At 39.8% G+C, this 15,514-nt stretch overlaps 1 long non-coding RNA gene across 1 annotated transcript; it reads right to left on the bottom strand.

Annotated features, from left to right (window-relative positions):
- Positions 1 to 412: 412 nt before the first annotated feature.
- On the bottom strand, positions 413 to 9,998 carry LOC140629625 (uncharacterized). The gene is made up of 3 exons (XR_012027452.1): positions 9,746 to 9,998; positions 4,023 to 4,143; positions 413 to 1,371 (listed from the first exon to the last, which is right to left on the bottom strand). It is a non-coding gene; the product is annotated as an uncharacterized lncRNA (long non-coding RNA).
- Between the last annotated feature and the right edge of the window lie 5,516 nt (positions 9,999 to 15,514).

Below are 15,514 nucleotides of genomic sequence, written 5' to 3'. Positions count from 1 at the left end.
TGCAGGTAAGAGAAGTACTGAAGGCTGTGCAGGCACAAGACTGACTAGGACCACAGAGTTCGTCAGAGACTCACTTTCCTCATCTTTAAAACTGGTACTTAAAATCTTTTGTCCTGCTGATAATACCAGATTGTTCTGAGAGTCAAATTAATAAGATGCTTTGTAATCTTTAAATGTCTTATAAATTTTTTTAAGAGAGAGAGAGGTGCACTGGGGGACGGGGGGCAGGGAGGAGGGGAAAGGATGGAACAGACTCATCACTGTGTGTGGAGCCTGACATGAGGTTTGGTCTTGGGACCTCGAGATCGTGACCTAAGCCGAAATCAAGAGTCAGACACTCAACTAAGTGAGTCACTAAGGCGCTCCTTATAAATATTCTTTTAATGCTTTTTAATAGGAATAATTATTAGGATACCTAAATTATGAGAAAGCATATTACCATTATTGGTTATAAAATAATCACATTGAAATTTTTTTTTTTTACCTTCTCTACACACAGATGAAAGAATTCCACTTTCCAAATCTTCTCTATTCTAGTCATTTGTATAGATGTGGTTAGAGCTGTTCCTGGACAAACTGCTAGGTGAGTGGGAGGAGTGAAGGGTCATATGCAGTGGGGGTCAGAGGTGACTGGAGATTGTTCATTGAATGTCACCTATCTGTGCGCATCTAGCAACTGCTTTATAAGATGGCTGTTCTTTTTCCTGTTTTCTGAGAAGGAAGCAGTGTTTAGGGTTTTCACTGACCTTATCAAGTCTGCTCAGCTGGTGGATAGTGCAGCCATCAGCATCTGGAGCCCTACTCTCCAGCCAGGCCCAAAAGCCTTCCATGAAGAGGAGCTTTGCTGCCTCTTTGCCCCCTTGGAGGTGCTTACTGAGCTCACACTTTTCTGGTTTAAAAAAGGTAATGTGACTGACACTCACTGAAGGTGTTTTTGACTTAGTGTGAGTTCCCTATCCCAGTGCAGAGCTCCTTGAAAATGGAAACTCCCATTTGTGGTTTTTAATACAATGAAGCTTCTAGAAGGTATGCAATACAACGTTTTAAACTGAACTAAACGACCCCTCTCAATGTCATTTCCATTATAAAAAATGACTCAGAAATGGCGCTGGCTCCCCTTGGCAGTATTTCAGATGGAGAGAAAGTCTAGAGAAGCAATTAGTGGTGTGCATTCTGGAGTCTATGGGGGCACCCTCAATTCTGGCATCCTACTCCACTGACTCATAATTCTTGCTGAGGCTGGAGCTCTTTTCTGGAAGGCACTTCTCCAAGTTCTACATCTGGCCTTGGTCTAATTCTTGGTGAGCACAATGAGGCCCAAGTTCTGTAGCCTGCCAGGATACAGGGTAGTATTTCCCATTTGCTTTCTTTCTGCAGAAAAACCATTCAACGCAGGGAATTAAAAAATGTAGCAGACATATGCATTTTTTTGGTAGCAGCAAAGTCTGGGATATATGCCCTTCTATTGCAATTAGACTTCTTACTTGTTCACTTCAATCTCCAATAATATCTTACACCTTGACATGATTTCTGATGTGACATTTTTCTGTATAGATGCAAGGTAAGACACTGATACTCACTTTGCATTTGAGAGGAAGTTGTTATGGCAGCATTTGCAGCTTGGAAGATATAGGAAAATAAGTCATCTTTGCATGATTTAGTCCCAAAGCCCATTATAACAAAAAGCTCCTGATAATTCAAGTTCATATTAAATTTCTGCCATTCACAGAAAGAACAATTTGGGCAAATAAGTGCTCATTAAAATTTATTTAGAGGGAATATTTTCCATTAGGGTGTTTCATTATTTAAGAACAAAATAGAAACCTATGTAGTAATGCATAATGCTCACACCAACATGGCATTTCAGATAAATTACATTTGGATAAAGATGAACGTGTTTGGGTTTGGAAGGCTGATTGATTCTAGCAGGTACTGTAGTTGCATAATTATAAGCTGGGTTGAAAGAAGTTACCTAAAAAACAAGGATGAGCCCAAAGAAATCCACCAACATGTCAATATGAAATTATTCCATGCTGGTCTAATTTTTGTTCCCTTCAGAACTGAGGTTCTGCACCTCCATACAGGTGGAGCAGGCTCATGTGCATACGGAGTCTGGGATGGCTAAGGGGATAGACAGGTAGTTTAAAGAGTGAAGAGGGAATAGTGGGCACCCTTAGGAATACAGACCTTAACCCAGGGAATGACATTTCATTTTTTTAAGGCAAAGAAGGATGACTTGGGCCAGATCTGGGGCTTGGTCCACTAATGAGCAGCCATGCAAGAGCTGCATTTTTCACTAGTAACTGTGGCTTGATAACTTTCTTTCATACAGCCTCACTACAAATTATCAGGATGCCCACTTTCTGCATCAAGGCCCTCTGCCCAGATACACTGGAAGATTTAATTTTTTTCTCTAAATAGGTTCTGACACACAAACAGGTGTGTGTGTGTGTGTGTGTGTGTGTGTGTGTGTGTTTGGGGGGGTTTCCCACATACCAGCAATCAATTCTCCAATTCTCAGATTCTCAAGAGGGTGTCTTGCAATTCAATTCTGACACCACCTATCTGGAGATAGCATCAGATTCCGCAGGTTAGGGGCTCAGTCCTTTAAGACTGCTCCCCCCAACCCCCTTTAGACACCAGTTGCCCACCCAGACTATTATCTGTTCTGACTGGCTGACTATAAAAGGGAAGCTCCCAAGAGCCCATCCAGTTTGATTACTTTGCTACAGCAACTCATAGAACTCTAGAGGAACATTTTATTTACCAGATTACCAGTTTATTATAAACAGATGTAACTCAGGAACAGCCAGACAGAAGAGATGCAGAGGGCAAGATTCTTCTAGCACTTCCACACGGTCACCATCTTGGAAGATTTCTGAACCCTGTTCTGCTGTTTTTTTGTGTAGGTTTCATTACATAGGCATGACTATCATTGGCACCGGTGACTGACTCAACCCCTAGCCCCTCTCCCTGCCTTGGAGGTACTGAATGTTTCAACCCTCAAATCCTGTGGCTTCCCTGGCAACCAGCCCCCATCCTTTGGTGACCTAAGGGCTTTCCAAAAGTCACCTCGGTAATATAATAAAAGACACCTCTGTCACCCTTCACCCAGAAAATTCCAAGGATTTTAGGAGCTGTGAGCCAGGAACAGGTTGATGACCAAATACAGATTTCTCACTGTCCATCAGTGTCATACTCTCCATTTCCCATCCAGGTTTCTACAGCGAGCCTCCTTTCTGCCTCCACCTCTTCCCCACGAGGCATTCTCTGCACACAGCTACCATGCTTACTCATCTTTCTGCTGTTTCCACTACTGAAATCCAACAAGCTTTACAACAATTCCAACTTGCCCTCCTTTCTCACTCTTCAGCCCAAATGACTGCATGCTTCTGAGCCAGAAGAAAGAATGAGCACAGCCCAGGGAGTACCACATGATCAATCCATGGTTTTGGGACCTGGGCCAAGGAAGACCATTTACTGTTTTAAGCCTCAGTTTCATCATTTAAGAATTGGGCATAAAACATACCTTTCAGGGAAATTCTTGAGATGAAATGAGATAACGTATAGGAAAAGACAAGCAAGCTGCTATCAATTCAACAAATATTAATTATGTTTTATGTGTTGTGTAGTACACAGTGTTTCCTGGTCCTTGTTTTTCATTATACTCATTGTCTGCTGTCTGGAATGTGGTTGGCAGTCAATAGTAACTGAGAGTGACACTACCAAAAAACAAATATTTTCTTTATTCTACATATTGAATTAAGTGCTTAACTTTTTCTTTACTCAACTCTGCATATGATGAGGGTTTATTTAATATTCTAAGCAGGTTTCCTGCCATAGCTTAGGACTCTTGAATGCCAAGGGCCAAATCAGATCCTTATCTCATACAAAGGAGCATTTGGTGAAAGCTTCTGATAGATTTCAACCTTATGTCACTTAGCATATATTAGGAGCAAGTCTCCCACATCTCATTCATCAAGTGATGTCCAACATGATTAAGATATGAAATATGTACTTACCCAACTGAAATAGACAGCTGCTAGTGAGTTAAAAATTGGTATCGTTCTTCATGTTATTTTCCAAATTAAGTAATTGCTGGCTAACTTCAACTTCAAGAGTAATAGCCAAGACTTTTAAGACCTATAAAGTAAAATGAATTTTAGTTCTAGATAGGCCATCAGTATTTTCCTTTTTTTTTTGTCCTACATTTTTTTTTTAACATCATTTATCATGTTTACTTGAGTGGCTCTGATTCCTCAGGGAAACAAAATTGATAGCATTAGAGATGCACTTTTCAGAAGTATCAAAATAAAGCAGAAAAGAGGAAATCAAGATATTTAATTTTTCCCAAGATGTTTCTGGAAAACCTGGAGTTTTAAGTCCCATGCTTTTAGTTGATCACTCCCTATACTTGTATGTTGCCATCCTAGTGAGGGTCCAGTTCTGCATTCTCATGGTTTTCACTGAAGTCAGACTTGGGGGTGGGGAATAATGGGGATAATCCAGGACCAGGCCTGCAGTGAAGATCAGTGGCATATTTTCAGTCCTGGAGCTAAGAAGTGGTTAGACTTTAGAGTATCTTCAGACACCTATATCCTCAGGTACCAATCTCCTAACTAATACATGTTTAGTTTTAATTTTAAAGCCTTCATCTTAGAACTCAGATTGAGTTTATTCTCATATGAGATGCTCATTAAAGTCAACAGTTACTTATTTTATTCTTATACTGTTGTTACTTTCACCTCAACTGCAGAACTTCACTCTCATCCTGTTCATGTTCAATTTAGTTCACCTCATTGTGAACAAAGTCATAACGAGGAATTAATACAACAAATGAGTGTGTATTTTTGTTTATAATAGACTTTTATTTCCCTTCAATCCTGAGATTTTCTAAGACTATATCTTCTTTTTTTGTGGCTACTTGGCTGGAAAAGGGAATACAAATTTGGGCATTGTTCTGCCCAGAACCACAGAGAAAGCATAACTTAGCAATGGTGATGTTAAAAAGTGTTGCTTCCCTACCACCAATCGTGTATGCTTCACATTCACTTACATAATAGAAAGTTTAACTGTTTATAGTTTATAGGGGCCAAAAAAGAGTATTACCATTTCCTCAAAAAATTACGATTTTTAAAATACATGATCAACCAGGACATTCAGTTGAGATCCCATAAAGTCAATGCCATTTGGATAAAGATATGTGTTAGGACAAAACTGTAGCAGATCTAACCTAACAAAACCTTAAAGTGTTCCTTGCCAGGAACAAAGTGATCTGTTGGTATTTTAACTGCAACCAGGACAAAAGCTAACCCTCTTTAGAGGAAGATAACATAATACAGAATCTCATTCACAATGTCCAACATGCAATAAAAAAGTTACCATACATGTTAAGAAGTGTCCAATTATAAATAAAATAGTCAAAAGAAACAGACCTAGAGATGATCCAGAGTTATCAGGCAAGGACTTTAAGAAACTGAGTACTATATAAAATAAAGGATAAAATGAATGTAAAATTGATTATTTCAATGGAAAATTGTGATCTATAAAAAGAATCAAATCAATGTCCTGGGAATAATAAAGTACAGTATTTGAAATAAGGAACTCATTAAATGGGTTTAGTGGCAGAATGAACACAAAAGAAGACAGGATTAGTAAATCTGAACAAATATCAAAGCATAAGTCAATGTACACGAGGCATGACGAGCAAAGGAAAACAATAAAAAAAAAAAACTCAGAAGTGAACAAAAAGGAAATGTGGGAACCCTGTCAACAAGTCTAATGTATGTACATTGGAAAACCAGAGAGGAGAAAAGATGTACAGAAATTATATTTTAAGAAATAAGAGCCAAGACTTCCAAATCTGATGACAGACATTACTCCATTGATCAAGAACCTCAATTAACACCAAGCCAAATAACTACAGAGAATACCACACTCAGAACATTATATTTAAATTGCCAAACACCAAAGACAAGGAAAACCTTAACAGTAATTGAGCTATGTGTGCACTTTGTTGTTGCCATGGTTACCTTTAGTAGGAGAAGTAGGTGTGATTTTGTTGTTGCTATGGTTACCTTTTGTTCCGTAAGGGAAGAGGATGTGGGTGGGGATTTAGGCCTTCTGTACCACCCCATCCTCCATCTTTTGTATAAGTACCCAATGATGTCCATGAATAGTAACCTGTAAATTGGTACAAACTTCCTTCCCATCTGAAAACCTCAGGGGTTCTATATTCTCACACTCGCCACAGTCTTAGTAAGTCATTAAATTTTTAGCTGAAATTTGACCCATTTGTTTGGCTTATATGGGTTGGCTTGGTGAAGAAATCAGAATTATCTCCTTATTCAAGGTATAGTTGTGTTTGTATCAAGCTTTCTTGGATTGTGGAAAGCCCAAACAATGATGGGGAAAGGAATAGTTGGCCAAATCTGTCCATGGTGTTAGTTCTGTTAGTCTCACTCTCTGTACCCAGCCCCCACACCTTGGCAATTACTGCATTTGGATGGTTCCCTTTTTTTGGGAGGAAGGAGCTGTGGGTCCAAGCAGTTGATACATTCCTAAAACTATGTATTCATTTTGTGATTTATCAAATCTTATACTCTTTAAAGATAAGTGTGATACTCTATCATATTCCCTATGGAGCTTCATAATCTGTGGATACATGTGGAGCAGAAGGAATCTTCCTAGACCCTTATTAGACACATATGCTTTTAATATAAGTTGCCCCAACCCACAACTCACACTGGCTGAAGCACAACTGGTCTTTCTGGAAGAAGTGAACTTGTAAGATTTGAGGTGGAAACTTTAATCGATTTTAAAAGATCAAAAGGGTGGAAAGTACTTATCATGGGGGAGGACGGATCAGGTGTTTATGTGTATGGAGGAGAAGAGAGCTGGGTGGTTTGCTAAGGTTTTTGTGTGTGGGGGGGGGAGCAGGGGATGTTGTGGAAGTAGAGCTTCTTCTTTTGTTAGATTTTTTTGTTTGTTTGCTTTTTTATGACACCTGAGATGGTGGCAGCCAATCTATGTCCTAGCAGAGTAGCAAGAGAGAAAGATCATAGCTCCTTGATGATGATGGTAAGACACTGAAATACGAATTGGAGTCATATAAAAATCTAAGCAATATAAATAATCATGAAATGACAGTATCGATAACTTAAAAGTATGTACCAACACAATCTAATTTTAATAAGTATCATGTTTCCTCTAACAATAAAATGAAAACACATCCTTAGTGTAAAAGATAAATGTAATACAAAAGTATATCAACTTCAACATGGACCTTTCTCTGTACCACATTCTCCCTCTCCTGGGCCAAATCTTTCTTTACCTCCTCTGAAGTAACCACTGGCCATTGTTGGATTTCCTTCTCATTCTTTTACTTTGCATTTGTATACTAACATGGGCTTATGCATACACATATAGTTTTATTTTACAAAATGGAAACACAGCATATGTATGTATTTTCATAGTGATTTTTCACTTAATGTCTTTAGATTATATTTCTGATTCATCATACACACTATATTTATGTACTTAAAAAAAAGCAATTCAGTGGGACTCCTAGAAGAGGACTTGCTGCATCAGTGGCTATGCCTATTTAAATTTTGGCTGATATTACCAGATTGCTATCTAAATCAGCTTTAGCAGGTTATGCTCTCACCAAAAGTGTGTGAGAGAAAGCAATTTTATGTTTTCTGGAAAACTTCTTGGAGAGCAGAAGACAATCAAACCAGTAAGTTGTTTTTCTGATAGGTGTCAGACTTTACATTTTTTACAGTGAATTCCACTTTTAGAAATTAATCTTATAGAAATAATTACAAAAGAGGACAAAAATATATCATAAGGATGGCAAATACAGAAATACTTACAATCTTGAATTGGAGACCACTAAATATCTGACAATAGGCAATTTGTTAAGTGAATTATAATATGAAAGACTATGTACTTCAGAGATTTAATATGTCACATAACCACCCATCTCAGGGAATATATGTTCAAAGAATATAAACCCTAAAATCTAAGGCTCCTAGGTCCAGCTGTCTTTGGGCAATTCCATAAACATTTATCCCACAGGTAAGGGATTAAGATCTAGCAAATGAAGCATCAGAAGACAGGATTTCAAACTTGTATTCTCGAATGTTTTCTCATAATTTTGTAAAAAAGACAAAAAGCCCACAAACTATTTGACCTCAGGACTTAAAAGATGAGTCTCAAAATCAACCAATAACAATTAGGAAGAAAAATGAACTCAGATGAAAGATATGAAAATTTTAAGTAGAAGTGAAAAGCAGAAACGTTTGATAGTATGTATACATGATGCTAGAACAGATGCTTTCAGTTCTATCCAATATATGTTCCTATCCTCTCACACAGCAATAGAATTTTGACTTTTTTTTTTTTTTTTCCTGATGGAGAGCCACTCGAGCTGCACTCCTAGTGCTCCCTTGCATCATGTTGTGGCTCTATGACTAAGTTCTGGCAGATGTGTATACAAAAGTATGGTGAGGAACTTCTGGGAAGGCTAAGAAAGGGGGGGGGCTGAATCATTGGCAATTTGATCCTTTTATCATGCCTTTCTTCCACTTGCTGCTGGCAGAAACATGAATCTGATCATTAGAGCTTCAGTAGTTATTGTGAATAATAAGGATCATAAGGATGGAAGCCAGGTGTTGGGAATTGGAGCATGAAGGTAAGTCTGGGCCCCTGATGATGCCAGGGTGCTAACACATCAGTCCCAAGCTGCACACTTCTGGACCTATTTTACATGAGAGGGAAATGAACGTTCGTCTTAAGATACTGTTCCTTAACTTTTTGTAATATGCTATGTGTTCTATGTTATATGATACAAATTTTATTCTTTAAAAAGACTACAGTAAAAAGGGAAAACCCTAGCCCACCTAATAAACATAGAAAATGAATGTACAATGTCAATAATGAAATATAATCTTAAAAAAGATAAGCTTAAAGATTTATATGAATGCAACTTGTACAAACTTACCATAATAAATTTGGGAAATCTGAAACTGGTTACTTGTCATCAAAACATAAAATACCTCATTTGACCCAAAATGAGAAGATTTGAACAGCCCAATAACCTTAGCCAACAAATCTGGTGGCAGGTTCAGATGGTTTCACTGAGTTTAATCTAAATTCACACAACACATAATTCCCATGTTATTTTAAATAATTCTAGTCCGTAGAGAAAGATGAAAGTTCCCAATTCATAGTATAAAGTATTTTAAAGATGGCACACAAAAGAAAATAAGATGAATTCCTATTACAAATATAGAAGCAAATATTTCAAATAAATCCATTAGAAGTCTGAATCCAGCTATTCATTTATAAAATTATGATATAAACAAATGGGATTAATTTTAGTAATGCAAGAGCTTCAGAAATGGGAGCTTTGTCAACATATTTCATTACAACAACAAACTAAAGGAAAACAATAGATGTGGAAAGCTATTCAACAAATCGCAGAGCTACTGTGCATTAACTACAAGGACAGTAGCAATAGAAGGCAGCCACTTAAACACATAAAGGCTATTTACTGAAAATAGCAAACACTCTTAAAAGGTGTAGTATATTAAAGCCAGTTGCCACTAAAAACTGGAATCAGTACTAACCCCGTCTCATATTTACTCGTTTAATCTTCCCGTTGGTCCTTTGGGGGAAAACTACTAATGCGCCCATTTTAAAGCCAGAGAAAGCGAGGCAGAAAGGAGTTAAGGTAGCTTACAGTGAGCCAAGATCTGTCCGCGGGCAGTCGGGCTCCGGAATGTTTTCTCCGCATCCGAGCCGGTTCATCTGGTCCCCGGGACACTCATGCGCGCATCCCCGGCAGGAGGCCCGCGCCTCCTCCACCTGCAGCATCACACCTGGGGCCGGTGGGCAGCCGCACGACGGTGCTGCGGGCCTGCAAGCTTCTCTCCACTTCCGGGGTCCACGTGTCCTTCGGAATCAGCCTCGGGCCTCGCTAGCTGGAGGGTGACCCCCCGGTGACCCCCCACCCCCACCCCCACCCCAAAGCGCAGGGGCCCGGCGTCCTGCACCACGTCCGTCCAGCTGGCGCGGGCCAAGGCGCATGCGCAGGGCTCTCCGAGCGAGGGGAGCCGCACGTGGTGCACGAGGCCGTCGAGCTGCGTGAAGCGCATGCGCATCGCGTCTGCCTGGCGCAGCGGGTCTTGGCTCTGCGGGGCGAGGCGCGGCGCTGCTGCTGCTGCTGCTGCTGCGTCTGCGTCTCTGGCTCGAGTCGTGGACCAGGTGGTGGTCCTGGGGGGCGGTGATGGGACTCTGAGCCTGGGAAGCGCTTTGTCCTCGCCGTTGCTCGCGGGCTGAGCATCCCCGAGCCGCTCCCCGAGGCAGGCTTTGCGGGAGGCTTTGCTGGAGGCCTCAGACTGGAGGCGGCGCCTGCCCTGGGCCTCGGGCCCGCGCAGCATCTTCCTGCCGCCCCGAGGGGCCGCCCCCCCCCCCCCAAACGCGCTCTGGGATGGCCTCGCGCTTCGCAGAAGGTCCTCGGAGGCGACGACAGGCTCGCCGCAAGGCCGAAGAGCTGGGGCTGCGGTCCGTGTCCTGGGGGACGTTCCTCCGGGGCCTGAGGCTGCTGCGGCCCCGCGTGGTCGGTGCCCGCGTGCCCTGCGGGGTCCTCCTCGCAAGGGACCCCGCATCCCCGTCCCCAACCCCCTTCCGGCTGTGTTACCTGCGCCCCTGCAGCGGCGAGACACCAGGTCATTTTCTCTCCTGTGGATTTAGTTCTCTTTGGTTTGGCGTTTTCCTACTGTTATCTCTTCCCATCCTTTTACTGTTCACCTGTCTATTCTTTATAGTGAAAGTTCGTATTTTGTGGCTGACCGGTAGTTCTTGGTTTTTATCCTATTTGACCATCTCTGTCTTTTACTTGCAGTGCTTAGGCAGTTTACAATCAATACTGGCATCGGTATGATTGGATCCAAATTTCCTGTCTTACTGCGTGTTTTCTGTGGGTTCCCTCTGTTCTTGAATCCTCTCCCCCCTCTTTTCCCGCCTTCTTTTGGGTTAATACAAGTTTTGTTTTGTTGTTGTTGTTTTTTTGGGGGGGAGAGGGAGAGAATCTTAAGTAGGCTCCGCCCAGCACCAAGCCTGGGGGGCTCTATCTCGCCACCCCAAGATCATGACCTGAGCTGAAATCAAGAGTTAGAGGCTTAGCTGACTGATCACCCAGGTGCCCTGATACAGTATTTTTTTTTCTTAATGCCAATATTCTGACAAGTTTACTGTGTATCCAGATGGACAAATTCTTGTCCTTATAAAAGAGTTGTTTTTCCAGATTTGCCTGGATAGAATGAATTGCAAGAATTTCCTGTAGGTAATACTGAACTTTTATTAGGTTACATTCTTCTTTTTTTTTTGCATGGGGCTCTCCAGGAGCAAATAATTATATTTTGTTGATTCAGGTATTCTCTGTTCTCTAGCTAAGTTTAACATACCCACAGGGTAGGATGACGTTGTCACACAGTTGAATATTATACAGCAGTGAAAATGAAGTAGCATTAGGAATTAACATGAAGTGATGAATATCAAAAACTGAAAAAAGCAAATTGCTAATGAGTACATACAGTAAGAAATCGATGTGAATTCAAGAACTCGTAAGTGGTAGAAATACAAATAAAAATAGAGGAATGGTGAATACAAAGTTCAGAATAGTTACACACCCCCTCTTTCACAAGATGAAATTAGGGAAAAATGGGATCAGGAAGTGTCACAGTGTCACAGTACTGTCATAGTACTGCCATTTGTTAAAGTAAGTGACCTATTCATGGTTCTTCAGGTTATGCTTGCCTAGACCATATACATGATATATATTTTTATTTAAAAATATTAATTTGAAAAGGCAAAATGCTAGACTTGAATAGTACTCAAAACGTGCTTTATCACCCTCTTCCCTTTTCCAATCAAGCATAACTGGCATTCATTCATTCAGTCACCAGTAAATCAGGGCATTTTCAAATTGCTTCCACACTCCAGCCCACGGCTTTGTCTCTGCAAAATAAGGAGAAGCTGTTTTTATGACCACTGAAGTTCCTTATGGAACTAAAATGCCTGGATGTTATAACTATATTTGAACTTGCCAAGAAAACCCCAAAAAGCCAAAAAGCAAAATTGGAGTCTGAGTCTACCATTACTCTTATTTTGATCTTTTTTTTTTCCCTTTTTTTTTTTCTTTTTGGAGCAGCAGCTAATGCAGTGTGGACAAGAAATGAACGATTTACAATGAACATTGGAGAGAAGAGACATGATTATAAAATTTAAAAACCCAGGGGATCCCTGGGTGGCAGGGGATCCCTGGGTGGCTCAGCGGTTTGGCCCCTGCCTTTGGCCCAGGGCACGATCCTGGGGTCCTGGGATCGAGTCCCACGTCGGCCTCCCGGCATGGAGCCTGCTTCTCCCTCCTCCTGTCTCCTGTGTCTCTGCCTCTCTCTCTCTCTCTCTCTCTCTCTCTCTCTGTCTATCATAAATAAATAAATAAATAAATAAATAAATAAATAAATAAATAAATCTTAAAAAAAAACCATGAAACTCTATTGAAAACTATGAAAATTAAGAAAAGAATTTATAATAAAGTAGTGAACAGGTATATAAAGTGTTAAGTGCCAAGAAGAAAAAGAAATAAGAGATGTATTAGCGGTTGTCTGTGAAGAGGTTTCATAGTTTATAAAGGTGATCAGAGAAGGTGTGTCTGAAGAGAGATTTTAGCAAGGCCTTGAATGATTAGATCTGTCTTGACTGGAGATGGAGGATGAGAGTCAAATCCAAACTCTGAGTATCCTCTCAGCTAGTGGTTTGTGGATTCAGAGAAAGTGTCAGATTTAAAGGACCTCCAGGACACATACCTGTTTTCAGTGGGAGGTTGGAAAATACTGGTGTTCCCAACTTCCAGTTGTTCTCCTAATTCTGGTGCGCTGGTCCATGGTGAGCCAGAACAGGAGATGGGAATGGTCTTTGCAAATCTCAGATTTATCTTTACTTTGGAGGAAGAACAAACCCCTCTGCCTAAGTCTGCTGGGTTTGGATATGTCAGAAACATTTTTTTCCTGCGAGCAAGGTGAAAAATTTCGACAGCCCAGTGACCACCAGGGTAAACTTTTTTGCCCAGCAAAATAGGCTTATTAATGCAATGAGGGAGGGTGTGCTAGGTAGAGTCCTGAAAGTATCTCTTGGTTAAGAAGGAGCAGGGATAGTTTTACTTTATTTATTTGTTTATTTTTGAGACTTGTGCTGGTGTTACATGATTTCTAGGAAGGGTTAGAGGAAGCAGGAATCATCTCTGAATTGTTGGCTACCATGGTGAGGTGGAAATTGCAGAGTGGGGCTGGGGAAACCTTTGTAAAAAATCAGTAGCCCTCAAAAAAGAGGGTCATTGTGATATTCTACAGCTGCAACATGACCTTTGGAGAAATATTCTTTAATGTTAACTTTGTAGTTGGCTTTATTGTGTCTGTTATCACAATCAGGTTAATGGCAGGCCTGATATTTAATACCTCAGAGGAAAAGTGTAAAATGTCCCTGACATTTTTACGAAATCAGGGCTGTGATCAATAGTGTTTTTAGCCCCATCGTACTTGAAGTCAGCAGAATAAACCCACTGAATAGCCGCAGGCTGTCTTTAGTTAGATTGACTATCTTCCATCCAAATCAGACTGACCCTGAATTGGAATGGTTTATTTTGCTGAACTGCAAATTGAATCTAAATACTTTTTTTATTGTACTAAAATATTTTTCCCAAAAAATACTACCCAAGGAAAAGCAACCTAACAAACTCGTTCAGATGAAAACTTAACAAATCTAACTTCAAAATCTTTAATTTTTTGTTATTGTGTCAATACATGACATTAATTTTACCATCTCAACCATTTTCAAGTGCATAGTTTAGTAATGTTAAATATAATTGTGTGTATTCACATATTCACAACAAATCTCTAGAACTTTTTCATTTTTTAACATTCAAACTTTATATCCACAAGCACTACCTTCCCTTCCCTCTCTTCCCTTGGTAACTACTTTTCTGTTTTCTGTTTCTATGATTTTGACTATTTTAGATATTTCATATGAGCGGGATTGTACAGTATTTGTCTTTCTGCACCTGATTTAATTCGCTTAGCACAAATATCCTCAAGGTTAATCCATATTGAAGCCTGATAGGATTTCCTTTTTTTTAAAGACTGCATAGTATTCAGTTGTATGTAAAAACCCCATATTCTTTGTCTGTTTGTCTCGCGATGGATATTTGGATTATTCCACCTCTTGACTATTGAGAATAATGCTGTCATGAACATGGATGTGCAAATATCTCTTCAAGATCCTACTTTGAGTTCATTTGGATATATACTCAGAAGTGGAATTCCTGGGTCATATGGTAATTTTAGTTTTAATTTTCTGAGATACCTCCATGTTGTTTTCCATAATAGCGCACCATTCTGTGTTCCTGGTAACAGTGCACAAGTGTTCCAACTTCTCCAGATCCTTGCCAATACTTGTTCTCAGTTCTTTTGATAATGGCATTCCTGATGGATGTAAGGTGATGTCTCATTGTGGTTTTGATTTACATTCCCTATTAGTGATATTGAACATCTTTTCATGTGCTTATTGGTCACTTGTATATCTTCAGAGAAAGATCTATTCAAATTCTTTGCCCATTGTTTCATCAGGTATTAACTTCTGTTGTTGAATTGTAGAAGTTTCTTACACATTCAGGATATTAAGCCCTATCAAACATATGACTTGCAATTATTTTCTCTCATACTATAGGTTATCTTTTCACTCTGTTTATTATTATTATTATATTTGATATGAAGAAGTTTCTGAATTTGATGTGGTCTCATCTGTCTAGTTTTTATTTTGTTGCTTGTGCTTTTGGTGTCCCATTCAAGAAGTCATTACCAAATTCAGTATCCTGAAGCTCTTTCCCGATGTTTTATTTTAGGAATTTAATAGTTTTAGGCCTTACATATTAAGTCTTTAATCCTTTTGAAATAATTTTTGTGTATTATGTTATTGGTGACACAAATTACTTCTTCCTATATTGCATATCTATTAGCATAGATTTAAAATTACTTTTTATGCTTTAATAATATTCTGTATATATTGATAAGGCATTTACTCATCTACCTTACAATATCACAGGCTTCTATATTTGTCTGTATATTTATCTGTGTAGGACCCTGATGAGAGTGGAAGGAGAGTGCTGTGAATTACCTGCTGGATTTTGATGGGGTTGACTTCATGCTCACTTATGGTGCAGGAGCCTTTTAATTAGGTTCTGCATTTCTCACCAAGGTATTTTGTTGGTTTGTTGTTATTAAATCAGTGTTCCTGAGGGAGGGAGGGTGTAGGGCTTCTTATCCCATTGTCTTGCTCATGTCACTCCTCCCAATCTACTTTTTAAAACAAGAACCTGCAAATACTCTCCACTCAATTTAGTTGGAGGTCTTTAGCACGGAGTTTGTAGAAAATCTGTGGTTGGAAATGTCTG

Source organism: Canis lupus, chromosome 3 (genome assembly GCF_048164855.1).
Source record: "Canis lupus baileyi chromosome 3, mCanLup2.hap1, whole genome shotgun sequence".
Classification (NCBI taxonomy): Eukaryota; Metazoa; Chordata; class Mammalia; order Carnivora; family Canidae; genus Canis; species Canis lupus.
The sequence above is the reverse complement of the archived record's forward strand: the minus strand, read 5'-3'. Positions and strand labels throughout refer to the sequence as shown.